This window comes from Macaca thibetana, chromosome 6 (genome assembly GCF_024542745.1).
Source record: "Macaca thibetana thibetana isolate TM-01 chromosome 6, ASM2454274v1, whole genome shotgun sequence".
Taxonomy (NCBI): domain Eukaryota; kingdom Metazoa; phylum Chordata; class Mammalia; order Primates; family Cercopithecidae; genus Macaca; species Macaca thibetana.
The window spans coordinates 110,772,211-110,799,087 of NC_065583.1; the positions used below are offsets into that span (position 1 = coordinate 110,772,211).

The 26,877-nt window shown below is 42.0% G+C and overlaps 1 protein-coding gene and 1 long non-coding RNA gene across 2 annotated transcripts in view; one reads left to right on the forward strand and one right to left on the reverse strand.

The window, feature by feature from the left end:
* The window catches only part of MRPS36 (mitochondrial ribosomal protein S36), a 587,034-nt gene that overhangs the window by 212,797 nt on the left and 347,360 nt on the right, over nucleotides 1-26,877 (reverse strand). The window lies entirely within an intron of this gene.
* Nucleotides 12,882-26,877, forward strand: part of LOC126956566 (uncharacterized) — a 39,367-nt gene continuing 25,371 nt past the window's right edge. The window contains exon 1 of the long non-coding RNA XR_007726411.1: nucleotides 12,882-13,093. This is a non-coding gene — a long non-coding RNA (uncharacterized LOC126956566). The remainder of the gene's footprint in view (nucleotides 13,094-26,877) is intronic.

Sequence of the window (26,877 nt, forward strand, 5' to 3'; positions counted from 1 at the left end):
GCCTAGTTCTCCCTGCCTCCCCCATATTATTGAGATGGAAATACCTCCACATTCAGCATGTGCAGTCCAGATGGCAGATGAAGCCCTTTGTATCTGCATCTATTCAATTTGTAAAGAGTTTGTGTTCCATGAATTTGCATTAAGTTTCAGGTTAGATTCAATAATCCTAAATACCAAGTGAAATTGTGCCTGATCCATTCAGCCTCTGGAGCTTGTCAGAAACTCCAAAATTGGCTTGAATTTTCTTCAAGGATTTATGAATCTGGGATGAATTTGAGGTTCATAAAGTGATCCAGCCAGAGTTGCTTAGTCTGGGATTTCAGAAGACGTGTTTCGCACATTTCTCTCTTTACGTCAAGCAAGTTGTCATCGTCTGCTGGATTTGTGTCCTGCTCTCCCTAAATGACCTCGCTACCCATTTTAGATCCTCGTGTCTTCATTGATGTTATGGGTTCAGTTGTGTCCCTCCCAGATTCATATACTGAAGTCCTAACCCCCAGTGCCTTAGAATATGACCTTATTTGGAGATAGGATCTTTACAGAGGTAATCAAGTTAAAACGAGGTCATTAAAGTGGGCCCTAATCCAATACGACTGGTGTCCTTATAATCAAGGGAAATTTGGACATAGATAGGCACACAGGGAGAACATCAGGTAAACATTAAGGCAGAGATCAGCGTGATGTGTCTACTAGCCAGAGAATGCCAAAAATGGTCGCAAACCACTAGAAGAAGAGAAGGCAGGAAACAGAATCTTCCTCACAGCCTTCAGAAGGTACCAATCTTGTTAACCTTGATCTTGAACTTATAAACTTCAGAACTGTGAGGCAACTAATTTCTGTGTGTAAGCATTCAGTTTGTGGTACTTTGTTAGGCAGCCCTAGCAAACTAATACAGTTGATAAAATAAGAAGAAAGACAAATAACATGTGTTTTGGATTTTGACCAAATCTTTTCTTATACATTTGTATCAGTTGTTTTTCATAAGAACTCAAAAAAGTAGGCATAAGCTTCATTTTACACAAGAGGAAATGGAGGCCAAGAGACTTGATCAAGGTCACACAGCTCCTTTCCTTACTTGACACAGGACGAAGATCTCCTGATTCCTAGTTGTCCCATCCTCTTGTGCTTGTTGGTGGCAGGGTTTGGGAATTAAAGGCAGAATTAACAGAGATAACCTCAATCTACATTATTAGAAGTTGAATTAGAGAATAACACAAGCTAACGTTTATTAATCTCCATGTGTCATGACCCCCTGCATCCCCCAACTTTTTTTTTGAGACAAGGTCTTGCTATGTTGCCCAGGCTGGTCTTGAACTCTTGGACTCAAGCAATCTTCCTGCCTCAGTCTCCAGAGGAGCAAGGATTACAGGTGTGCACCACCACACCCAGCAAGCACTGTTTAAGGCTTTACCAAATTAACTTACTTCTCACAACAACCGTATGAAATCAGTGCTATTATTATTATCATCATTTTATGGGAAAAGAAAGTGAGGCAGAGAGGCGCCAGGTAATGAAGAAAGTTGTTTCCAGTCATGTGAATGAGTTTCCAGGAGGAACGTGAAACTTTGTCCAATTGCTTTCTCTGATGATTTTATTTTAACATATTTACCATCTATAATACAGAAGTTACATGTCTATTGTGAGAAAAAAATTTATAAGATTTTACTATAATAACAGATCAATTATCTTAATGCTTCCATATTGGCTTCTAGACTTTTCTTCTATGTGCATACATAACATTTACCCAGAGTAATCATAACATGAAGGAAAATTGGCATTCTCCTTTCTTTCTACTTAATATCATACCAGAAACCTTTTTCTTACTTTAATGTAGTATCCACCATGATCATTTTAATGAATATTTCAGAAACTCTCCATTAAGCTTTAGAGGCTCTTCTTTTTGGAAGAACCTAAGGGTAACTTGGCCAAAGTTGAGGAAAAAGTGAACATGACTCTCTAGGCTACCTGCAATTTTATGTTTTTATTCTTTGGTGCTTAACTAGTAAACACCAATGATGTTTGTTGAATGCTGTTCCAGATACTATTGCTGTGTAACATACCACCAAAATTTGTTGTAAAATGGCAACTATTTTATCATGCTTATGGATACTGTAGGTCAGAAATTCAGAAGGGTTGAGTCAGCACAGTGGGTACAGCTCATCTCTGCTTCACGACGAATGGGGCCTCAGTTGGAAAGACTTGCAGATTGGGGGACAACTTGTTTACTGGGATCTAAAGCCATCCAAAGGCTCTTTCATTCATATGTCTACAGGTTGATGCTCACTATTGGCTGAGACCTCAGCTAGGGATGTCAGCTGGAACATCTGAAGCTGGCTTCTTGATAGTTGATCTTCCCCATAGTATGGTAGCTAGGTTCCAAGAGCAGCATCCCAAGAGAACGTGGTAGAAACTGTGAACCTTTTATGACCTAGTCTTAGAAGTACCTAGTGTCACTTGCATTAGAGTCATAAGCTCTCCTAGATACAAGGAAGGGAAACTAGACCACCATATCTTGATGTGAGCACAGTTAAAATTACACTAAGGGCATGTCAGATAGGAAGTATGGATGTGGTTCATTTTAAAAAACAAAATCTACTCCAAGGTCTTTGATATGAAGCTCTCTATTTATTTGTGATTGCTCTCAGTTTGTTGAGAGCATTGCTCTTGTGGATAATATACTTAAAAAATATAACTGCATTTCTCTTTTCTTTAATCTAGATTTTTTTTAAAGTGGCTATTTGATACATTATACCCCTAATGTATAGTTGCTAAAGGAATGAACTAATCCTGGTTTCACCACTAACTTCATGACCTTGGACAAGTGCTTCTCTTATCTTTAGTTCCCTCATCTCTAATAACGGGAACTACTTTGTCTGAATGTTGTGAAGGTTAAGTATAATAGTGTAAGTAAAGCTATTAGCATGATGCCTGGTTCATAATAAGTGCTCCATAAACAATAACCACTGTATTTGTCATCATTGTGGTCAAGGCAGGAATGGCTTACACAATGTTTTTCCAAATCAGATACAAGTGATGCTTTGACCTAGCACTTTGATTAAAAAATTCTCAATAGTTGATAGCTTCAAATAATCTTAAAGGAAGATGTGGGATAATAAAAAGCTGATTAAAAAGCATGGCAGAATGAATTTAACTGGAATTTGAAGAACAGTGTGTTGAATTGGTGTCATGAGGTTCTTTCAAAACCCAAATGGAAAGGAAGTCCATTGAATATAAAATTGAGAAAATGGGACTTTTGAGGGATTGATTTTATATTGAAATCCTGGTGGTGTCACCTGGGACTTGCATTGTCATCCCTCCACTGCCTGTCTCCTGAAGAGTCAAGCAGACTCAAGCCCACATGCTGCCAGCACCCTTACAGCAAATCTCTGCAGATCCTTGCTCTTATACAACTGGGATCCCTGGTTTCCACTCTCATGTATTTCCAGGGCTGTCTATATTTTGTCCTCTCAGAGTAATACATTGCCTTTTCTACCTTTTACAAGAAATGGAATTCCACAGAGGGCATTTATCATGACTTTTTTTTTTTTTTTTTTTTTTTTTTGAGACCGAGTTTTGCTCTTGTTGCCCAGGCTGGATCTCGGCTCACCGCAACATCTGCCTCCCAGGTTCAAGTGATTCTCCTGCCTCAGCCTCCCGAGTAGCTGGGATTACTGACGTGCACCGCCATGTACGGCTAATTTTGTATTTTTAATAGAGATGGGAGTTCTCCATGTTGGTCAGGCTGGACTTGAGCTCCCCACATCAGGTGATCTGCTTGCCTCAGCCTCCCAAACTGCTGAGATTACAGGCGTGAGCCACTGTGCCTGGCCTATCATGATTTTTATAGGACTATTAAAGACTGGGGCTGTGGGGGTGAAGGTTCACACTGTCGAGCATTTAACAGTTTGCTCTCTCTCATCTCCTTATCACCCTTACTCTTTACTTCATGCAGGTCTCAACTCTGCATACCTGGCCCTCCCATGGTTGATCAGCCTCCTAGGAAGTATGGTCCAATTTACTAACTATTGAGAAGAATTGCAAAAAATTTAAACAGAGAATTTGGGAGAATCAAAATAAAATGTCACACATGTGAAATGTAATGCTGTTTTTAATCGTGGAAATGCAGTTTGACTGGAGTATGCTGAAATGTGATCACATATCATCCCCAGAAGAGCACTCTGAAGTGGGTATTATTATTTTATCCCTATTTTACAGATGAGAGGACTGAGGCACACACAAATAAAGTGGCCAAAGTTATTTGACGCCCTGATATCTAACTACAAGACCTATGCCCTTAATTCTTTCTTTTTTTTTTTGAGACAGAGTCTCTCTCTGTCACCCAGGCTGGAGTGCAGTGGCGTGATCTTGGCTCACTGCAGTCTCAGCCTCCTGGGTTCAAGCGATTCTCCTGCCTCAGCCTCCCAAGTAGCTGGGATTATAGGCACCCGCCACCACGCCCAGCTAATTTTTGTAATTTTAGTAGAGATGGGGTTTCACCATGTTGGCCAAGCTGATCTTGAACTCCTGACCTCGTGATGGGCCCGCCTTGGCCTCCCAAAGTGCTGGGATTACAGGCGTGAGCCACCACGCCTGGCATACGCCCTTAATTCTTATTCTGTTTAACATTATCTGATAATTCTGTGTGGCCTTTTTCCATATTGGGCTACAGATTTTCCAGACTCAAATAGTTTTAAGGAAGAGTTATTTGATCTTCAGGAGTTGTTTTCACCTTTTATATGGAGGTGCCTATGATCCCCTCCATCGATAAATTGACATGCTCCCAATTTTGCCTTTTTGAAATGCTACTTATATACGTATTTAAAAATGTTTTTTTTTTTTTTTTTTTTTTTTTTTTTTTTTTTTTTTGAGACGGAGTCTCGCTCTGTCGCCCAGGCTGGAGTGCAGTGGCCGGATCTCAGCTCACTGCAAGCTCCGCCTCCCGGGTTTACGCCATTCTCCCGCCTCAGCCTCCGAGTAGCTGGGACTACAGGCGCCCGCCACCTCGCCCGCTAGTTTTTTGAATTTTTAGTAGAGACGGGGTTTCACCGTGTTAGCCAGGATGGTCTCCATCTCCTGACCTCGTGATCCGCCCATCTCGGCCTCCCAAAGTGCTGGGATTACAGGCTTGAGCCACCGCACCCGGCCTAAAAATGTTTTAATAGTGAAATCACCAATGTGCAAAAGTTACAAATGAATCAATATACTGTAAAAGATGTTCATTGGGAAGAGAAGACCTCCCCAGTTTTTTGGCAATCATCTTATGGTATTTCTGATTAATGACTTCATTTGGGCCATTTCAATGTTCAGTGGTCTCCATTTGTTAGTGTTGATTATAGGATGCCATGCGTCACTGGAGAATGACTCGTTTTGACCAACAAATGTGAATTAAAATCAATAGAAATGTCATTAGCATCCCAATATCATGAAAGATAATATAACCATTCCTTATGCATTCCGTTTATTAAAATTTGCTAAAGTGTGAAATATGTAGGACAAGTAATGATGTTTTAATCTTTCACCAAGGTAACAATTGAAAGCTGATTGATTCCATTCAGTAATTATAAAATCAGAATGATGGAAGATTGTAATCAAGTAGGATTCATTCTCCTACTTTGTCACTCCTCCATGCAAGATAAAATTCTCATTTGCATCATCTCTTTTATCTGAAAAGAAATCAAACTTCTATTTGCTTCACTAAATCCATGAGGCAGATAATAGCCTTTCCTGACTCTGGAAGGGATAGAGAGGCGGCTGCTGCCTACTAATAACTGAGAAGAGAAGGACAGTCGTTCTTTAAGTCTGGGTTGTCTCTGTGAGAACGGCCAACTCTACTGGGATCTAAATATTCGAAGTACAACATCCCTCCAGTGTTTGTATAACATACCCAATAAGGTAGGGGCTTGTACATTATGATGATGCTTTTCCTTGCTTACGTAAGGCAAGCCTGGCTGGATGTAGCTGACCAAATGTTATAGGACGTAGTCAATTCACTTGGCTTGTAGAGAGCTGTGGTCAACTTTCTTTTTCCAAAAAGCCTGGCAAGAACCCTAATATTCTTGTCTTTGAGGTATGGAACAGTTGCCATTAGCTCATGGCTATGCAGTTGTTAGGCTGGGTGTTAAGAGTGAGGAAGAGGAGAACAGTGGGGGCAGGAAAAGGGAAGGGTGTGGATCCATGTCATTAAGACTAAAATCTAGAAACTCAAGCCTTGGAAGAGGAGAAGGCCAGAAAATTCAGGAGGTATGGACAACTTGAATGGCTCATATTCATTATCTTATGGGCCTAGTTGATGGCTTTGAAGATAGAGGTGTGGCCGGGTGCGGTGGCTTACGCCTGTAATCACAGCACTTTGGAAGACCCAGGCGGGAGGATCACTCGAAGCCAGGGGTTCAAGACCAGACTGGGCAACGTGGTGAAACCTCGTCTCTACTAAACATACAAAAATTAGCTGGGTGTGGTGGTGCACGCCTGTAATCCCATTTACTCTGGAGGCTGAGATGGGAGAATTGCCTGAATCCGGGAGGCAGAGGTTGCAGTGAGCTGAGATTGCGCTACTGCACTCCAGCCTGGGTGACAGAGTGAGACTCTGTCAAAAAAAAAAAAAAAAAAAAAAAAAGAAGAAAGTAGAGGTAGCACAGTAGATCATGTCTGGCCATCATTGTTATGTAACCCAGAATGTATCATCAGCTAACTTGGGAATAGTTAACTCTTATTGAGAAAATAAAAATTCCTTAGGGAAGGCTTTCTTCCCTATATGTGACTGCTCCCTGCCCTCCCTTTAGATCAAGTGCTCCGCTATATGCCTTCAAAAAATACTGTGCTTTTCCTTCCTAGCACTTTTCACATAATCATGTTTGTGAGATTATTTGGTTAATACCCCACCATTAGACTGAAAGCTTGGGGAGGGCAGGGACTGAGCGTATCTGGCTTTGAATGTGGCTGAATAAATATTCCTGACATATGCTCAAAATCTCCTTTCCTTCTCAGGGAGTCTGGCCTGCATAGGAATTGGCATTGCTTGGTGATAATTTTCTTTCCTACTTGACTGCAAAATATGTCCATCTGTCTCTTGGACCTTCCGGTTCCCACTCAACTGGTCATAATGATTCAATGTCTATAGGACCTGATTACACAACAATTTGGAAGTGACTTTATAACACACCCCACAAATTAACCAGGAAGTATTTCCATTCTCAAAGGACTTGGATGCTTTACAAACTTTTCTTTGACATGATTGAGGATGTGAAGGCTGGGATTTTAAAATGCCTTTCTTTGGCTCAGGGTAGGAAAGAACGTTGGGGTGATGCTTGTTATTTGCTATACAAATATTTACTTTTATTGTTGTGTTACTGACCTTCCAACAGATTTTCTGTGGGCAGCAGAGCATTGTGAAAAGATTGTTGTTTTTGGAGCCAGGCAGATTGGAATTTAAATCCTAATGGTTACTAGCCATGAGGCATCTCATTGAAAACTTGGGAAAATGGTGCTTGTTTTGTAGGGTTATTCCATCTCTAGATACTAGAGCTTAGAGTGCCTAATATGGTACCTGATACATTGTAAGGGCCAAATATGTGGTTGGAAGGTTACAGTTAGGATTATCATTGCCAAATTTCAAAAAGTGGAAATTGATGGCCATGGAAGTCAGATAATTTACTTTAAAAATTCACCGTGAGATAGTGCTCAGAAGAAATGGATATAACTTTTTTTTTTTTTTCCTTTTTTTGAGACAGTTTCACTCCATCGCCCAGGCTGGAGTGCAGTGGTGTGGTCTTGGCTCACTGCAACCTCCACCTCCCAGGTTCAAGTGGTTCTCCTGCCTCAGCCTCCCAGGTATCTGGGATTACAGGCACGCACCACCACGCCCGGCTAATTTTTGTATGTTTAGTAGAGACAGGGTTTCACCATGTTGGCCAGGCTGATCTCGAATTCCTGACCTCAGGTGATCCGCCCACCTTGGCCTCCCAAAGTGCTGGGGTTACAGGCATGAGCCACTGTACCTGGTGGGATATAGCTCTTTTAAACTTCATAGAGAGGCAGACTTTTAGGAATGCTGGAGAAAGATTAATATTCAGGAACATATGGACATTGACTCTAGTTTCTCTACTACCCTAAGATGTAGCTTTGTCGATGAATATGTTATAGAACCAGAAGAGCTTGGCATTGAAATACATTCCCTTACGTGGCGGTACATAGATTATTAGTGTAAGTTCTGATGTGGCGATGTCAACTTTAAGTTTAAAATGGCGCTGGTTTAGCAAGAATTCGGTAGCTTTCTAGGACTCTTGCTTGCTTGGGGAAGGTTCTATGAGGGATAGAGAAGACAGACCAAAGTACACTGCGTCTACTGCTATTGTGGGTGGAATTTCCCTTCTGCTAAGAGTGATTAGTTTTTAACAACGGGAATGTAAAGCAGATGTGTCTGAGGCTCTGCCTGCTACTTGGAACCCCCTGGAAACACTGCAATCCCTCTGCCCCGTGGTTCTCACACTAGCCTCGTATTAGAATCACCTGGGAAGTGGTTAAAAAAGGCTGATGCATGGATCCCCCATTAGACCAATTAAATAAGGAAGGGGACTAGACATCTGCGTAAAACACACACACACACACACACACACACACACACACACACACACACACACACACTCCTCTCTAGCCGAGTTGAATGTCTCAGGGTTGAAAATCACTGCTGGCCCCAATTTCTCAATACTCAATACTTTAGAAAATTTCAGGAGCTTACATACAGGGACACAGCAAATAGAAGAGAGAATAAATTGTAAAAGAGCTTGTATCTCTGCTTTGTTGTATTTGGTTGAGGGCATTGGTCTGGGAATTAGGCTCGGTTGCTACCATCACCTGGAATAGGCAGCTCACTGTTTTTCAAACTGTTAAAACCCCAGGGGAGGCGAGGTGATGGGTTCTGGGAATGGGATGTCAAGATTTGTCATTTTCAATGCGGCGTTTTTAGGAAATACTCTGCTTAGAGTGCTTCCCTTGGGCCTGCTGGTTTGGCAGCTTTACGTCCAGCACTTAGATCTCCCTCTGATCTCAGAGAGCAGAAGACAGCTCTGTCGGCAAAGACAGCGTGAAAGCCAGCCCCTACAACGGGCTGCTCGATCGTCATCCCCACACAGGTGGTGCCCCTCCCGGTTAGGCACTCGCCATGTGAGTGTTAACTGAGTGGGTGGCTCCCACCTCTTCCATAGCCCTTGTGGAGGACTCAAGATCACGTGTCTTGGAATGGGCGGGGCTCAGGAGATGTGTTGGGTCACTCCACCCAGTGGGGGAAGACTGAGGCCCAGAGAGGCCACCCAGACAGGTGCACAGGGTTGGGGTGGAGCGGTTGGCCACCGTGCAGGTCCTTAAGCCTAGGTTAGGGCTTTTCCCATCTTTTTTTATTCCCTCCACTTTTAAAAATTTTATTTTAAATGGTTCTGAGCCATATCCACTTTTTTTTTTATTCCTTGGTTTCTCTGGCTTTCTCTTTTCCTAGCTTCCTTCTGACTCCATCCTCTCCCATTTTCCCCTATTTTTCTTATCGATTTTGTCATCTTAGCTCTTACGTTCTTTGTTTTGCTTTGATCGAAGTCTTCTGACAGGAAAAGATGGTTAATTTTTCTTAGATTCAAGCAATCTGTTCCAGTGAATAAGGTGACTGTTTAAAGTTTGTGATCTGTAGTTCAAAAATGTAAAAAATTGGGTCAAAAGCAGGAAAAAAAAAAAAAAAAAATAGGAAAACGGATGGAAAGAAAACTCAAAGTTCACCATTTCCGAACTCCTTCACAGAGGCAGATGCTGTCAGGTGGAGACGGGAATGAGGCCATTGTTTCCCAAACTCTTCACAGATGGCAAGAGATGATGCTGGACAACTAGATTGCAGTGTGAAAGCTCATTTGAAGAAAACTTCTTGTGGCATCTCAGCAGGAGAGCGTTTTTATGAACAGGATGGTTATTGCTCGCCTGGCTGGAAATTTTTATTTTCTGCGTCATTCTATTTGATATCACGGGGATTTGACCAGAGGATATTTCCCTCCGTGTGTATGACATTTTGTATTTGGGATAATAAGTACCTTCTCTCCAAACATTTTAGGATGTAAAAATGTACTAAAGTGACATGTACTTTCTCCCTCAGATATTACCAGATTAATCTCTATAAAAGCAGAAAAAGGAGAAAATGTAGATCTGAATGTAATTTTTGTTCAATATCTTTTTTGCTTCCCGTAACTTCCCGGAAGGAAGAGATTATTATGAAATTCTCTGGAAGGACGAAATCTGTGTTCCAGTCTTGGGGAGAACATGACCCCTCTTAAAGTGTTTTCTAACAGGCTGCAGTAGTGGATGCTAATTTAGTTTTGGTGTTCAGTATCCATCCATCCACCCTTTATGGAATCCTCTCTTCTCCAGGCTCAGGTCATTTACTAAAATAAAGCTGGTCTTATGCCCAGCTCTATCTAGGGAGCATATAACCCGCGCTTAAGTCACGTGCGTGTGGTCTTCTCCTGCCTGTAGTGACTGGTTGGAGATTGGCGTGTGATCCTGGGGAGCCAATGAGACTACTGAGGGAGAAACATGTCCTGTTGTTCCACTTGAACCTGAAAGGATATGTGCTGTAGTTGTAGCCAGTTATAAAGAGAAAGCCCATTTGAGAGTGAACTGACACAGAAGATGAAACCTGATTGATAGAAAACAGATAATGTTTGAATATACTTAGACAACTGGGTAGAGTTGGGGATAAATTAGTGAAGATCAATGTGGGCTGAATTGTGCTCTCCTGCCACCTCCAATGAAAGATATGTTCAAGTTCTAACTCTGGGTACCTGGGAACGTGACTTATTGGAAATAAGGTCTTTGTAGACATAATTACGAAGTCAGTTAAAAATGATGTCATGCAAGAGTAGAGTAGGCCTTTAATCCAAATGACTGGTGTCTTTATAACGAGAGAAGAGACACAGAGACAGAGACACGTAGAGCAGAGATGCCATGTGAAGACAGACACACACATGGAAAAAGGCCACATAGGCCAGGTGCAGTGGCTCACAACTGTAAACCCAGCACTTTGGGAGGCTGAGGAGGGAGGATTGCTTGAGGCCAGGAGTTTGAGACCAGCCCGGGCAACATAGTGAGACCCTGTCTCTCCAAAAAAAAAAAAAAAAAAAAAAAAAAAAAAAAATTGGCTGAAAGTGGTGGCATGTACCTGTATTCCTAGCTACTTGGGAGGCTGAGGTGGGAGGAGGATGGCTTGAGCCCAGTAAGTTGAGGCTGCAGTTAGCCATGATCATGCCACTGCACTCCACCCTGGGCAACAGAGCGAGACTCTGTCTCAAAACAATCAAACAAACAAACAACAACAAAAAAGTAGCATGTGAAGAAAAGACTGTTTTTTTTTTTAATTCCAGGGAAAATATAAACTTGTTCAGAAAAGGAAAGGTGAACAGGATATACTGCATGGCTTTGTGGTCAATAATTTAATAGTTATAGTTCCATAAATATTGATTATTGCTCTTACCAAAATTATAGTATACTGGAAAGTATATATGTGTGGTGGGGTTGCGCATGTGTGTGGGGGTACTTATGAAGTCATCTTCCATAGTGCAAAGTCAATATATGAAGCTTAAACTAAAAAATCAAGAGGCAGCAACATGAACATGCCATTTAGAGATATAGAGGTAAAACGTAAATGGTTCAGTTAAAAGAGCTGGAAGTATCTGCCTTCTGGAGCAGGAAACAGGAGGTAGGGACTGCTTGGACTGCTGTAGAACAGTTTGACTCTTTATACTATGTGCATGAATTACTTTGATATAAAGAAAAACTGCTTTAAAGAGGAGAAGAAAATTTGAACCTGTGAAACAAACTACTTGTAGAACTATGGAATGTAATGACTTTGGATAAAAGTATGACACTAGATACATTTATTTTGGGGCTAGTTGCTAGTACCTCTGTTTTCTGGGCAGTGGGGGGTGGGGGTGGAAGGGAGGGGGTCAAAATTCCTCCATGAAGCCTTTATATCTCCCCTTCTCCTATATTCAAGTCCCACTCTTATAAAAGAATAGAACCTCCATTACTCCAAGTTTGTAATTACTTTTTAAAAACATAAAGTTCATTTTTACAGGGATCTTTCCTTAAGATCTGAAGGAGGTTCTAAAGATGAAATTTCCTTCTATGTATGTTTCCCTGGGGTGGGACTCACAGACATTTTCTTATCCCACTGGAATTCTGAGTTGCATAAGTTTGTTTCTGAATAGTAACTAAAAGCTCAGTGTCTTTGGCCTCTCACACTGACCTTTAAGGCAAATGCCTTTGAACCGTCCACTCCAGTCTGTCAATCCTCCTTGAAGAATGGTCCAGCCTGCACTGCTGCTTTTTACCATCAGGGGGCAGTGGGGCCATGAGTGCCCAGGGAGACAGGGAAGGATGCTTAGCACCTGGCAAGTGGGAGGAAGTGTCTCTCAGTGTTTGCACTTAAAGCATCTCAGTAGCTAGATACTTCATTGGTACAAATGGTGTATTTTCTTCTAAATTTTGTGCAATACAAAAAGGCAGGAAGTTTGATCTTAATGCATTTGCCATGGCCATCTATTTCACTATGAGCCAAGAATTTATTAGGAAAACGAAAAGAATTGAAACTGCTAACCTGGTTCCCTGTGCTGTTGTAACGCTATCTTGATGGGTTGCTGTGAAAATGTGAAGATGTCTGTCAGGCAGGAAAAATTATGTAAAAATGATGTGGGTATAGAAAATGGGATCGACAAAATGTAATAAACTCCTCCTGGGCTGAAGAGCAGAGCTGCATATGTAATGAAGTACTTTAGGATTACGTCACCTTTTATATAACATCTGGCAGTGACTTTTATTTCAGAGCTAATTTGAAGAAGCCAGGCGCTTTTCTCTTCCCCTCCCCAAGACTGCCTTTATCTGAAAGAAGAAAGAAGGAACTGTTAGATTTTGCATGCAAAGAAAGCCAGAGTGGCTAGATTACTCCCTTAGGGTAATGGAGAAAGGAAAAAGAAATTGAAAAAGGTCAGGTGAACAAAGCAGAAGGAATGAAGAGGTTTGTGTGATTCTTAGTGAAATTGGACCAGTCTAAGCAACCAGACAGGTAATCTGGGTGACTCTACCCCTCCTTCTTCCCTCCTGTGCCCCTCCCTTGGCTGTGGCTGTATAGATATGACCCAAGAATCCTATGGAAATAGCATTTCCTTAAATATTTTGTTTGAAGTGAAGGGTTGAAAAAATCATTGAGATAATTTGGGAAAATCCTAAAATTTGAAAAAGCTCAGAGCTCAAACACCTTTCTCCCCCAGTAATATCCAGACATTGATCTATCACAATAGATTATTCAGATGGTCAACTTGCTGCTTTAATTTGTCTATATAGGCAATGGTGAAAAGTCTTTTATGAAATTGAATGGGAATTCACTCCTTTGAAGCCAGGGACACAGGAGGGATGAAGACCCTCTTTGTACTTCCCCTTTTCCTTCCCTCATAGCTTCTGGGTCTATGGTTGCCTTGGCGCAACCTGGACCTTGCTGGACCATGTTTGCTGACCTCCTTGTTCTCTTTCATCATGTGTTTTTTGAATCTTCCATTATTGTGTCAACCCTGGAAATGCTCTTGTCTGAATTTCAAGGCCATGTCTACAGTTCAGAAGAGGTAGTGTCTTACTTACGTATCTAATGGGTTCCCAAAAATGTGTTTGAAAGTTAGTTGGATATTTGAAAGTCGAACAATAGATTTGCATGTTGTAAGGAAGAATTTGTTCTCAATTCTAGCTAAAGTATATGATGAAATCCCTAATTATGGTTTCTGCCAGTGCCACCTCCCTCAGGCCTTGGCAACCCTGTGGGTGGGTGAGAACAGGCACATGGCTGGAGTGGGTGGCAACTGCCAGTCGTTGTGGGCTGAGGAAGTTAATCCAGGAATCTCTCCTTCCAAGACTTAGCCCTCCTTCTCTCAGCCCAGCCTGAAAGGGCAAGGGCTGGAGTAGAGGGTCTGGTTCTTTTTTTTTTTTTTTTGAGACAGAGTTTTGCTCTGTAACCCAGGCTAGAGTGCAGTGGCTCGATCTCGGCTCATTGCAACCTCTACCTCCTGGGTTCAAGCTATTCTCTTGCCTCAACCTCCCAAGTACTGAGATTACAGGTGCAGGCCACCATGCCTGGCTAATTTTTTGTATTTTTAGTAGAGATGGGGTTTCACCATGTTGGCCAGGCTGACTTCAAACTCCTGACCTCAAGTGATCTGCCTGCCTCGGCCTCCCAAAGTCCTGGGATTACAGGCATGAGCTACCTCCCCTGGCTGAGGGTCTGGTTCTTAACCTACCTCCAGGAATAATCACATGTGACACCTATGAGGTGGTGGACATGGTGTTGGTGGACGTGCGCAGAGTACTGGAGTGGTTGGGGCTGGTCAAACGACACCCTGAGAAATGTTGGTCCTGTGTGAGCTGAGAAACTCCAGGCTCCCTGGCCATGATCTCTGGAGTTCTGTCTGGCAGTTCTGGCCAATGGAGACTTATCTCTGGCTGGAAAGGAGGTGCTAGAAAATTCTTCTGTTGTCTTAACTTAAAACTGGCCCCTTCTCTGAGTAGCTGTGGCTGCCTGGCATGAGATTGTTCTATCAATAATCTAAGGTAATTCAGGAAAGATTGAATTTTGAGTAAAAAAGGTTTTGCAGATGTTAGTGTTTAATTTTTTTTTTTGAGATGGAGTCTCGCTCTGTCGCCCGGGCTGGAGTAAAGTGGCCGGATCTCAGCTCACTGCAAGCTCCGCCTCCCGGGTTCACGCCATTCTCCTGCCTCAGCCTCCCGAGTAGCTGGGACTACAGGCGCCTGCCACCTCGCCCGGCTTGTTTTTTGTATTTTTTAGTAGAGACGGGGTTTCACCGTGTTAGCCAGGATGGTCTCGATCTCCTGACCTCGTGATCCGCCCGTTTCGGCCTCCCAAAGTGCTGGGATTACAGGCTTGAGGCACTGCGCCCGGCCGCTAGTGTTTAAGTTTTGATAGTGTGGTGTCTTGGTTATGTACTGCAGCATAGCATACTACCCGAAAACTTAGTGTCTTAAAACCACATTTTAATTATCTCACAAGTTCCTTGGTCAGGAATTTGGTCAGTGCTTGGCTGGGTGATTCTTCTGCTTCACATGGCATTGACTGGAGTCACTTAACGGTCTGGTGTGAGCTGAAGCATCCAAGATGGCTTCCCTCACATGCCTACTGTCTTGACAGAAATGGCTGACAGGCTTTGGGCCCTTCTCCCTCTTGATGTAGTCTTAGAGTATCTCTATATGTTCTCTTTAGAAGGCCAGTTGGACTCTCACATAGCGGTTCACTCAGAACTCTGCTGGTTATTTTAGAGACTAGGGTTGGAATTGGCATAGCACCAATTCTGTGATACTCCATTGGTCAAAGTAGTCACAGGACAGCCCAGAATCAAGACTAATGGAAACAGATCCCTTCTCCATAGGAGAGGAGTGTCAAAGAATTTGTAGCCATCTTTGATCCACCACATGGGGGTTGCATAACTATAGAATGTGTGGAATTGAAGCAACAAGGAAAATATGTGGGAGAAACACATTTCCTGTCTTTCCTAGCTAGGAATCAGAAGGACTAAGCTTCCTTTTCTGCTGTCACCCGAGGCAAATGTTTTGCAAAACTAGGGCAATATTGAGGTTTGTGTCCCCCCTTCATGCTTTTGGTTCAAGATACAGCTCTTGTTAAAGTGCTTAGGAACTCTGCTGGTAGGTGCACTGTAAAAACGTAAGTGGATAACGTCTGAAGGATACTTTGGAGATGATATTGGCAAATTTCCAAAGGAAGAGTTGGGAACGTTTCTCGTTTTCTCCATTGTATCACGCAGCTGTGCCAATGACTAAACAAGCAATGGATTATTCAGGTTTTGAAAACTTTTCAGGTTTTTCCTTTTGTCTACAGCAGAGCAGGGAGGGGGAGAGACTTGGTTTTTAAAGTCTAATTTAACTACGCTTAATTTCCTTTGTCTCTAAGTTTGATATGCACGATTTCAACAAAAGCTTTAGCAAAAATGATAGCAATAGTGTGTTGCTTATTATTGTAGATATGATACAATACTGGCAGCATCATGGGGTCCTCTTTCAGGCACTAATTTAACCAGTTTTTGAAGAGATAATTTGTGCACATAGTACAAATTTTAAAGGAACAATAGGACACCAAATACAAATCCGTCCCCTGCCCAATTCCCATTCCTGAGTCCCTCATGTCCCTTCCTCAGAGACAGTTGCTCTTTATTGTATATCCTTCTGGACAAATTCTCTTTTTTTTCTTTTTTTGAGATGGAGTCTCACTCTGTTGCCCAGGCTGGAGTGCAGTGGCACAATGTTGGTTCACTGTAACCTCTGCCTCCCAGGTTCAAGTGATTCTCCTGCCTCAGTCTCCCAAGTAGCTGGGACTACAGGCACATGCCACCATGCCTGGCTAATTTTTGTATTTTTAGTAGAGATGGGGTTTTGCCATGTTGGCCAGGCTGATCTTGAACTCCCGACCTCAGGTGATCTGCCCACCTTGGCCTCCCAAAGTGCTGGGATTACAGGTGTAGCCACCATCTCCCGTCCTTCCAGACAAATTCTATACATATACAAATATCCACTCTCTCTGTGTGTATGTATAATTGTAGGATATTTGGTTATATATCCCTTTCCCTCACAAAGAGAAGCATACTGTATATGGTTTGCACTTTGCTTTTTCATGAAATGATGTATTGGAAATTGTTCTGTATCAGTAAATCTAGATTAACTTCTTTTTTCTCAAGAGCTACATAGTATTTTATTGCATCATCCTCTTTTTTAAACAAAACAAAACAAACAAACAAACAAAAATGACCAGGCGCGGTGGCTCATGCCTGCAATCCCAGTACTTTGGGAGGCCAACGCGGCAGATCATGAGGTCAAGAGATCGAGACCAAGAGATGCAGACCATCCTGGCCAAAATGGTAAAACCCTGTCTCTACTAAAAATACAAAAATTAGCCAGGTGTGGTGGCATGTGCCTGTAGTCCCAGCTACTTGGGAGGTTGAGGCAGGAGAATCGCTTGAACCTGAGAGGCAGAGGTTGCAGTGAGCTGAGATCGCACCACTGCACTCCAGCCTGGTGACAGAGTGAGACTCTGTCTCAAAAACAAACAAACAAACAAACAAAGAAAAAAACTAGTCTCTGATTGATGGTTATCTGGTTATCTAGGTTGTTTCCAATCTTTTGCTGTTATGAATAACATCAAAATGATTAGTCTTAGGCACGCATATCTTTGCATATGTGCAACTATATCTAGGATGGGATTGTGGGATTGAGGAGTATGAACATTGTAATTTTGATATCTATTACAAATGATCCTCCATAGAGATTCTATTAGTTTACATTCTGCCACTCAGCTTTTGTTTTAGATTCTGGTGATTGTCAGTGGAATTTGTTCTGAGGGAGTCAAAGGTTAAGAAACAAGCTGTAAGATTGAACAAGAAAAGATCCACATTTGTGTTTTAACATCAGTCTTATTTATTTATTTATTTATTTATTTATTTATTTATATTTGAGATGGAGTCTTGCTCTGTTGCCAGGCTGGAGTGCAGTGGCGTGATCTTGGCTCACTGCAACCTCTACCTCCCAGGTTCAAGCGATTCTCCTGCCTCAGCCTCCCGAGTAGCTGGGACTAGAGGTGCGCACCACCATGCCCAGCTAATTTTTGTATTTTTAGTAGAAATGGGGTTTCAGCGTGTTGGCCAGGATAGTCTCGATCTCTTGACCTCATCATCTGCCTGCCTCAGCCTCCCAAAGTGGTGGGATTACAGGTGTGAGCCACCGTGCCCGGCCCATCAGCCTTTATTTTATGAAATTTCTAAGTAGTCTACCAAATATCCTGGCAAAATGGACTAGCATCATGTAGTCCTCACCAGAAGAAAGCCTGTCTCGTGAAAGAATGAGAAGTCTGGACTTGGAGGGGTAAGAATCTGTTTCTGGTCTGACATTGCTAGTACTCACTGTTGGATTTTAGCAAATTATCCTTTCTTTGATCTCAGTTTTCTTATTTGTCAAATGAATATTTGTAGCAGATGATCTTAGAAGAATCATTGGATTCAAAATTATTTGATTCTATGAAAATCCTTTCACTTTTTATAATGTAATAAAAAGTCCTATACAGAAATAGTTGCATAACTTGCAAATCCCTGTGCAAAATGAAAATGCAGGTCCTCTGATCAAAAGTTAAGTAATATTTAAAGATGGCCACAGCATTTACCCAAGTGTGGGCCCTTTTGAGCACAGGGACCCTTTGTAACTGCACAGATGGTGAGTCTGCAAAGCTGGTCCTGCTCCTATGAAGACTCTTGCCTCTAAATCAGTAGTTTATCTGTACTTAAGTATTTGGTGGCCACTTTGACATAGAGATGCACCTGAAATTCCCAACATCCTTTTTTTAAGGAAAGCTGCCTTGGTACACAGCGCCTTGCCGAAGGAAGTAGCCCTAAACTGTATGTTGTGCAGAGGGTACCTGCTGATTGGACCAGAGGCAGCCACCTGACCCACGGGCAACCAGTTCATAGGCTGGCAAGTAGCTTGAAGGGTGGTCTGGCAGGGAAAGCTCTGGCCAGTGGGAATTAGGTGATTACGCTGGTGAAACAGACACTCTGGAATTTGAGCTGAGAAATATGGAGAGGATCAGCCAGCTAGATTGGGGATTAGGGGTTGGTGATAGTGGCGGGGGGCGTGTGTAGGTAGAGAGGGAAGAAGTCACATATGTTGTCATGTGTAACTGACCAGTGAACCCTCATTACCTGAGGTAGCCTAAGTGAATTTATTTCTGTCCTTTGTAACCCAAAGAGCATAATTAACCCAGTGTTATGCCAGACCATAGCTTCAGCCTGTTAGTGATTAAGCCATCTAGGGAGTATGGATTAAGAGTAATTAAAAGTATGGAAATAGAAAAATAGCTCCCAGTCCCCATTTTCTCCTTCATCTGCCAGCTACTGCATTGGAATCTGCTGGCTGAGCAGCCTGCATTGGCCAGGTGAGGGGTGATCTGAGCTGGTTGAGGGGGGCCCTTCTGTTGTTTTCCTTCTTTTTTTTTTGTGGCTTAGCCAACTTTCTTACATATCCCTAGGACAGTTTTTAAAAAAACTTCTCCTAAGTTATTCTTGACATCTTGTTCTACTTCCAGTGAAGTAGCCCTAGGAAAAACGTAGCTGTCAAACGTGCAACAAGACACACATTTTCTTGGTATCTTTTTCTTTCTGCTGGACTATGCTAATGGATCCCTGGAGTCTGCAGCAGGATGAGGCAGTAGCTGGACCAAATGACCTCCCCAGACCTTTTGCAGTTAAGCCATGCTAAGGAAAGTATTTCAATATAGTCACTTTCCAACCCGCAATTATAGAATATCTATATAATTGTTTGATGTTTTTCTCTTTCCTTCATGGCTCAATAGAGGCTGAGTTTGTTGGTCTTCAGATGAATAACCAACGAATTTGGTCAGGGATGTCTTATAACTTATCATTGCCAGTAATTTGCTTTCTAGGATGCATTAAAATCTGTGGTGTGTGGGTGCATTACTTATAATAACATACACTGCGCAGAGAAGCCCTCTTCAATGAGGCATACATAAAGCTGCACCATGCAAAATGGATCCTGATTCGAATGAATCACTCTGTAGCCCGAAAGCCCTGGATACACGTGACATAGGACTCAGAGTGCTCATCTGACCCACAGGTGCCTCTCCACAGGGCACAGTTTAGCTGTGTTTATGGGGGTAGACTGGGGGAACACATTGTTCAACTGGCATTAAACATGGAAAAAGGGAAATTTCTGTTTGCCTTTATGTTAATGCACTGCCTTCAGTGTTCTGCCCCGAAAGGGCCCAGGTCTGGGAGAAGAAACAAAGGTGAAAGGCCTAGAGTTCTGTTTTTCCTAGCCTGGGGCATCAGCTGTACTTTACCAACATCCAACAAATATCTTGGTGAATACCTATGTATGGGTGCAGGGCCTGGCTTGAGCCTGTGGGCTATCTGGGTTGATTACCATGGAAATATACTTGAGGCCTGTGTGACCAACATTTCTATACATGGCAAAGGGAATAATGAACCTGGTAAGATTTCCAAGTTCATTTTCCTGTGAATTTCAGGAACCTAAGCCTTTCCATGTCTGTCTTCTTTTCATAAAGTGAAGATGCCAACATTGATATTACTCTAAATGCTGGGACATCACCCCCAACATATATTACTGTAATACTTTTTGTTTACATGAAACATATCTGGGTTTTTGAAAATAATAAACATTGAAATACGATTTTAAAAAAGAAGCATTGGCCAGGTGTGGTGGCTCACACCTGTAATCACAGCATTTTGGGATGCCGAGGTGGGCAGATCACCTGAGGTCAGGAGTTCGAGACTAGCCTCACCAATATGATGAAACCCCGTCTCTACTAAAAATACAAAAATTAGCCAGGCGTGGTGGCATGCGCCTGTAATCCCAGCTACTTGGGAGGCTGAGACAGGAGAATCGCTTGAACCCAGGAGGTGGAGTTTGCAGTGAGCCGAGATCGCGTCATTGCTCTCCAGCCTGGGCAATAAAAGCAAAACTCTGTCTCAAAAAAAAAAAAAAAAAAAAAAAAAAAAAAAAAAAAAAAAAGCATTAATATTTAACGATATCTGGCTGACTGAAAAAGATAGTAGATCAGAAACACTTATCTAACTGTCTGATCACAGGAACAAACCAGGGCAGATATACATATATTTAAACTTATTAGGAGGCTGCAGTGTTAACTGATTAGTAGGTGGGGTGGACCAGGACAATGTCATTTATTTAGGCATTTAAAGCATTCTCTGTAAAATGTATCCTAAGAGTCATAAACTCAACCTGGCAGTAGTAAGTGTGAGGGAAAAACTCCCACGGATTAGAAGCTGATTATCCTGAGGAAGTCCAGAGATGAAGATCATGGCTGATTCCTAGGATGCTGAGGATTAATGGCAGATGACCACAGTGCTCTCCTGTAGTTTATTTTATCATTTGGTTTGTTTTATCATTTCTGTTTCCCATTAGTTTAGAGAACATTCTCATAAACATACCTATTTCACACCCACATGCCAAGTCATGAAGTAATGCCATTTAATTTACAACCAAATATAGATCCATTGCTGACCTTTCCCAGTTTTATAGAATCATGGATTCTTCTGAAAAATCCTCAAAGAGAACAACATAGATGGCAGAAGCAGGACGTAGGGCTTTCTCAGGTGTCATTGAAGTCTCCTGCTTCTTGATGAGGCCACCAGGACTCTGCAGTTGGCCAGTGATGTGGCTCTCCGACCCCAAGGCAGAGATGGCTGCCCACACGAGCCTGCAGGCTCTAGTGTGAACCAAGAGAGGGCACACACAATTTGTGGATTACAGGAAATGTCAGTGAACAATAGAAGTTAGAGAAAACTGTGAGGAATTTCAGAGGCCAGGATGAATGAGAAATTGGTCAATATGGTGTAATGTTCCCCTTAAACAATTGCTTCACCCCCATCTAGCTTGGCTGCAAAATGTTCAAACAACACAACAGAATATAGAATAAAAAGTGAACATTTTCTGGGTCAGGTGTGGTGGTTCACGCCTGTAATCCCAGCACTTTGGGAGGCCGAGGTGGGTGGATCACTTGAGGTCAGGAGTTCAAGACCAGACTGGCTAACATGGCGAAACCCCATCTGTAGGCCGGGCGCGGTGGCTCAAGCCTGTAATCCCAGCACTTTGGGAGGCCGAGACGGGCGGGATCACGAGGTCAGGAGATCGAGACCATCCTGGGTAACACAGTGAAACCCCGTCTCTACTAAAAATACAAAAACTTAGCCGGGCGAGGTGGGGCGCCTGTAGTCCCAGGGGAGGCTGGGCAGGAGAATGGCGTGAACCTGGGAGGCGGAGCTAGTGAGCTGAGATCCGGCCACTGCACTCCAGCTGGGTGACAGAGCGAGACTCCGTCTCAAAAAAAAAAAAAAAAAAAAAAAAAAGAAACCCCATCTGTACTAAAAATACAAAAAATTAGCTGGGTGTGGTGGCGTGCGCCTGTAATACCTCCTACTAGGAAGACTGAGGCAGGAGAATTGCTTGAACCTGTTAGGTGGAGGCTGCAGTGAGCCGAGATCATGCCACTGCACTTCACCCTGGGTGACAGAGCAAGACTCTGTCTCCCCCCGCCAAAAAAGTAAACATTGTCTAATTTCTCATCTCCCCTGAATTTTACTCCCCTCCCCAGAGGTAACAACTGCTTTCTGTTTTCAGTGTACATCGAACTTTCACACCCAAATATATGTATGCATTTAAGTGTGGAAAGTAACTGGGATGATAACGCACACTTGTTATTTAGCAATGTCTTAGTACAAATAGATCAGCTTCATTCTTTAAACTACAGTGTTATTCTCCTTTAGGTGGACATTTAACATTCTGTACTGTAAACAGTACTGCAGTGAAGAACCTTGTTTGTGCTTCTTTGTGAACAGGTGTAAGCATTTCTCTAGAAGAGAGGCTTGGCAGTGAAATTTCTGGGTAGAACTGTATGTATATTTACAATATTGACAGATACTGCCAAATGGTCATCTAAAAAAATAGTCATTTTTATTTCCACCCTCAGTGTATAGGAGTATCTATTTTTTCTACATCCTTGACAACCCTGGATATGTTTAATCTTGATAATTTTTGTCAATATGGAGGATAAAGAAGAGTGACTTAATTGTTTTATATTTCCTTGATGAGTAAATGTTGAACATATTTTCCTTACTAATTGACCATTTGCATTTGTTTGTGAAATGTCTATTCTTGTTTATTGCGCATTTTTTCTATTGTGTTTTGTTTTATTGACTTAGAGTCACTATTTTCTAAATACAAATTACTTGGATTTTATGTATTTCACATATTTTATACACTTTAGACATTTGTCATTTTTCTTTTCTTTTTTTTTTTGAGACAGGGCTGTAGTGCAGTGGTGTGATCTTGGCTCACTGCAGCCTCCATCTCCTGGGCTCAAGCAATCATCCCACTTCAGCCTCCCAAGTAGCTGAGATCACAGGGGTGTGCCACCATATCTGACTAATTTTTATATTTTTTTGTAGACATGAGAGTTTCGCCATGGTGCCCAGGCTGGTCTCCAACTCCTGAGCTCAAGCGGTCCACCTCAGCCTCCCAAAGTACTAGGATTACAGACATGAGCCATTATGCCCAACCAACTGAGCCATTTTTCTTTGTCCCTGGCGTTTTATATTGTAAAGAAGTGTGTGTAGTCAAACCTGCCCATCCTTTTTCTTTTATGGCTTAGTTTTCCTGCTCCCAGATTATAAAAAATATTTTCCCTAAGACTTTGTTGGTAAAAAAATTACTTAATCCTTTAATGTATTCAATATATAGTTTTGTATAATGTGTGATAGAGTGAAACTTTCCTTTTTTCTAGAAGAAATGATCATTTCAGACGCGCTCAACCTCTGATATATCCCATACACCCTGTGTGAAATCTTGGAATTATAGATCCTTAGAACGTCTGTAGAGAGAATTCCCTGAAATTGTGCACAGATTTTTGTGTGATGTGTTTAGATGCATTTTGTTTTTCCCTGTGGGAAGATCCCTTAATTTTCATCAGATTTTCAGAAGGATGCATGATGCAACAAAGGTTAGGCAGATGTGCGTTACATTCTCTCCCCCACCCTCCATCAGAGAGTACCAGAGAGGCAGCCTTGTTTCTACGTTTCTTTCCAAACTCCCCTTTTCAATTATTCAAGTCTCATTTAATATTAGTAGTGCTTTCCAGTTAATTCACTCAACAAATGTTAAGTGAGCATCTGCTACATTAGGCTTCGTATCAGCAAAGCTCGCTAAGACCTGGAAGCTGCACTCCACCAGCTGATAGTCTAGTTGGGAAGACCACAAACAATGTAATACATTAGACCATCAGCCCCCAACTTTTTCAGCACTGGGTATTGGTTTCGTGGAAGACAATTTTTCCATGGATGTGGATTGGGGGAATGGTTTTGGGATGATTCAAGCACATTACATTTATTGTGTACTTGATTTCTATTATTATTACATTGTATTATAATATATAATGTATACCTGTATATATGCATATGTCATTACATGTAATAGATACAGTGACAGATCATCAGACAATAGATTCTCATAAGGAGCGTGCAAACTAGATTCCTTACATGCGCAGTTCACAATAGGGTTCACGTTCCTATGAGAATCTAATGTCCCCGCTGATCTGACAGGAGATGGAGCTCAAGTGGTAATGCTCACTCATCCGCTGCTCACCTCCTGGTGTGTGGCCTGGGGGTTGGGGACCTCTGCATTAGACTACTGTTTAAGTGTCATGATAATGGTATGCACAGAGGGCTGTGAGTGTTTATAGGAGAAAGCAAGTCCTAGATTTTGTGTGTGTGTGTGTGTGTATGTGTGTGTGCAGTCATTTCAGGAAGGTAATTCTGGCATCAGTGTGAGGAATAAAGACAAAACAGAGACCAGTTGGGAAGCTGGTAGAGAAATGGGAGAAACATTAGAGATTGAACTGAAGCTGTGTCAGTGAAGAGGGAGTGGATGTGAAAGATTCAGGACACACCAAGAAGGTAAAACAGGCTGGAATTATTTGTTGAGCTATTGATTATGGGGATTAGTGGGGAATTAGAAGTCAGGAACAATTGTGAGGTTTCTGGTTTGGGTGACTGTTTCCTGGCATCATTGCTGAAATTGGAAACAGGATGAGTATCAGATTTAAAGGAAAAGTTGAGTTTAGTTTTGCACATTTACAGTACTGTACATTGATATAGACAGAAATGGATGTGATCACCCTAAATGAGAGTGTAGACAGGCATTGATCTGGTAGCTAACAATGTTTTAGAGGTTCATGGAAAAAGGGAAAGGTTATTAGGTTGAAAAAGAGAAATATGAGAAAAATCAAGAGAAAATGTTGTAAGACATGGTGAGAGAGAGTTTCAAGGAGGAGGAAATGGTCAACAGGGGGAAATGTTGCAGATAAATCAATCGAGATAAAGACAGAAAGGGCAAGCCTGACCCAACGTGGTGACACCCCGTCTCTACTAAATATACAAAAATTTGCTGGGCGCAGTGGCTCATGTCTGTAATCCCAGCACTTTGGGAGGCCGAGGCAGGCAGATCACTTGAGGCCAGGAGTTCAAGAACAGCCTGGCCAACACTGTGAAACCCTGTCTCTACTAAAAAACAAAAACTAGTGGAGCATGGTGGCTCATGTCTGTAGTCCCAGCTATGGGCATGAGTCCCAGCTACAGGCTGAGGCATGAGAATTGCTTGAGCCTGGGAGGCAGAGGTTGCAGTGAGCTAAGATCATACCACTGCAGTCCAGCTTGGGCAACAGATTGAGATGCTGTCTAAAAAAAAAAAAAGGACTGATTTTCCAGATTGGATTAATAGGACTTCAGGACCCCCAAAGGACCACATCCTAGAAGTTGTAACTCGATCTGCAAAATGTATGCAAACTTCTGTTAAATTAGATTGAAGGCCACATTTGTAATCAAGAGCCTTGGGGGCAAAAGAGACAGAAAAGCAAACAGGAACACTGAAACATTTTGTTTTTCTCCCCGTCAAAACTAAGATAAACAGTTATGTGACAAGTGGCAGAGGAAGAACAAAATGAATGTAATATATTCTAAGTAAGAACTATAAAGGCAAGAAAGATTTTAGTTTCAAATGGTAATTTCATTTTGAGCTGTAATGAGCAAAATGTGAGGAGCAAAATGGACTTTTTCTATAGCAGAGCACACGTGAAAGTGAGATTTCTGTTTCTGCCTGTTCTCTCAGTGACCAGTACTAGTGTGGAACGGAAGATGAGATGAGCTTATATCCCCTTGTGTGTGCTGTGCGTTTTAATGATAGTTTGGCGTGCAGGGGCAGAGGCCTACAGCTTTAAAAAGTGGATGTGCTTTATCATTTTAACTCAAGATGACGACTCATTTTTCCCCTTTGGTGAGTGTACAATCTTGCATTATTCCAGGCAATCCTTTTTTCCAAATAGGAAATGCAGTCTGTTTTTTTCTCCTTTTGACAAATGCCATACAGATAAACCTCTCAGCATAATTGTTCCTCTTTCAGAGATTTTCGTGTGGAATATTTATAGCAAAATGTAAGTCTGTCTGGTATAAACAGTGTTAATTATGGCGATTACACTCTCCTTTACACTTCTCAGTGATTGCTTAGAATGTCATGTTGGAATTTAAAAGTCCATTTTGAAAAGAAGGAAGGGAAAATGAGAGTTCTGTGGGACGGATAAAGTGCTTAATGTTCTTTTGGTGGGTCGAGTCAATAATATTACCTTTTTTGAGTAAAGAGAAAGGAAAACTATGTTTGTTTACCTGAATTTAATGTCTGTTGTCATTTTTTTGGTTGAATGTTTTTATTTCAGCTGTGTATTGCAGTTAACTAGCAAAGATAAATCAGAAGCAGACTCTTAGATAGGTTGGGAAAAAAATGTTCTTACCAAGGAAGTATCAGAGAAGGAAGAAGCTGGCTCAGTGGCTCATGTCTGTAATTCCAGCACTTACGAGGCTGAGGCAGGAGAATCACTTGAGCTCAGGAGTTTGAGACCAGCCTGTGTAACATAGGGAGACCCCGTCTCTCCAAAGAAAAAGAAATTTGCTGGGTGTGGTGTGCTCCTGTGGCATCCCAGCTGCTTGGGAGGCTGAGGTGGGAGGATTGCTTGAGCCCAGGAGGTCGAGGCTGCAGTGAGCCATGATCGCACCACTGCACTCCAGCTTGGGCGACAGGATAAGACCCTATCTAAAAAAAAAAAAAAAAAAAAAAAAAAGGAAGAAATATCCATAACCAACATTTTTTTCCTGCAAATATAATACTGTTACTTGGCTGGGCTTGGTGGCTCAC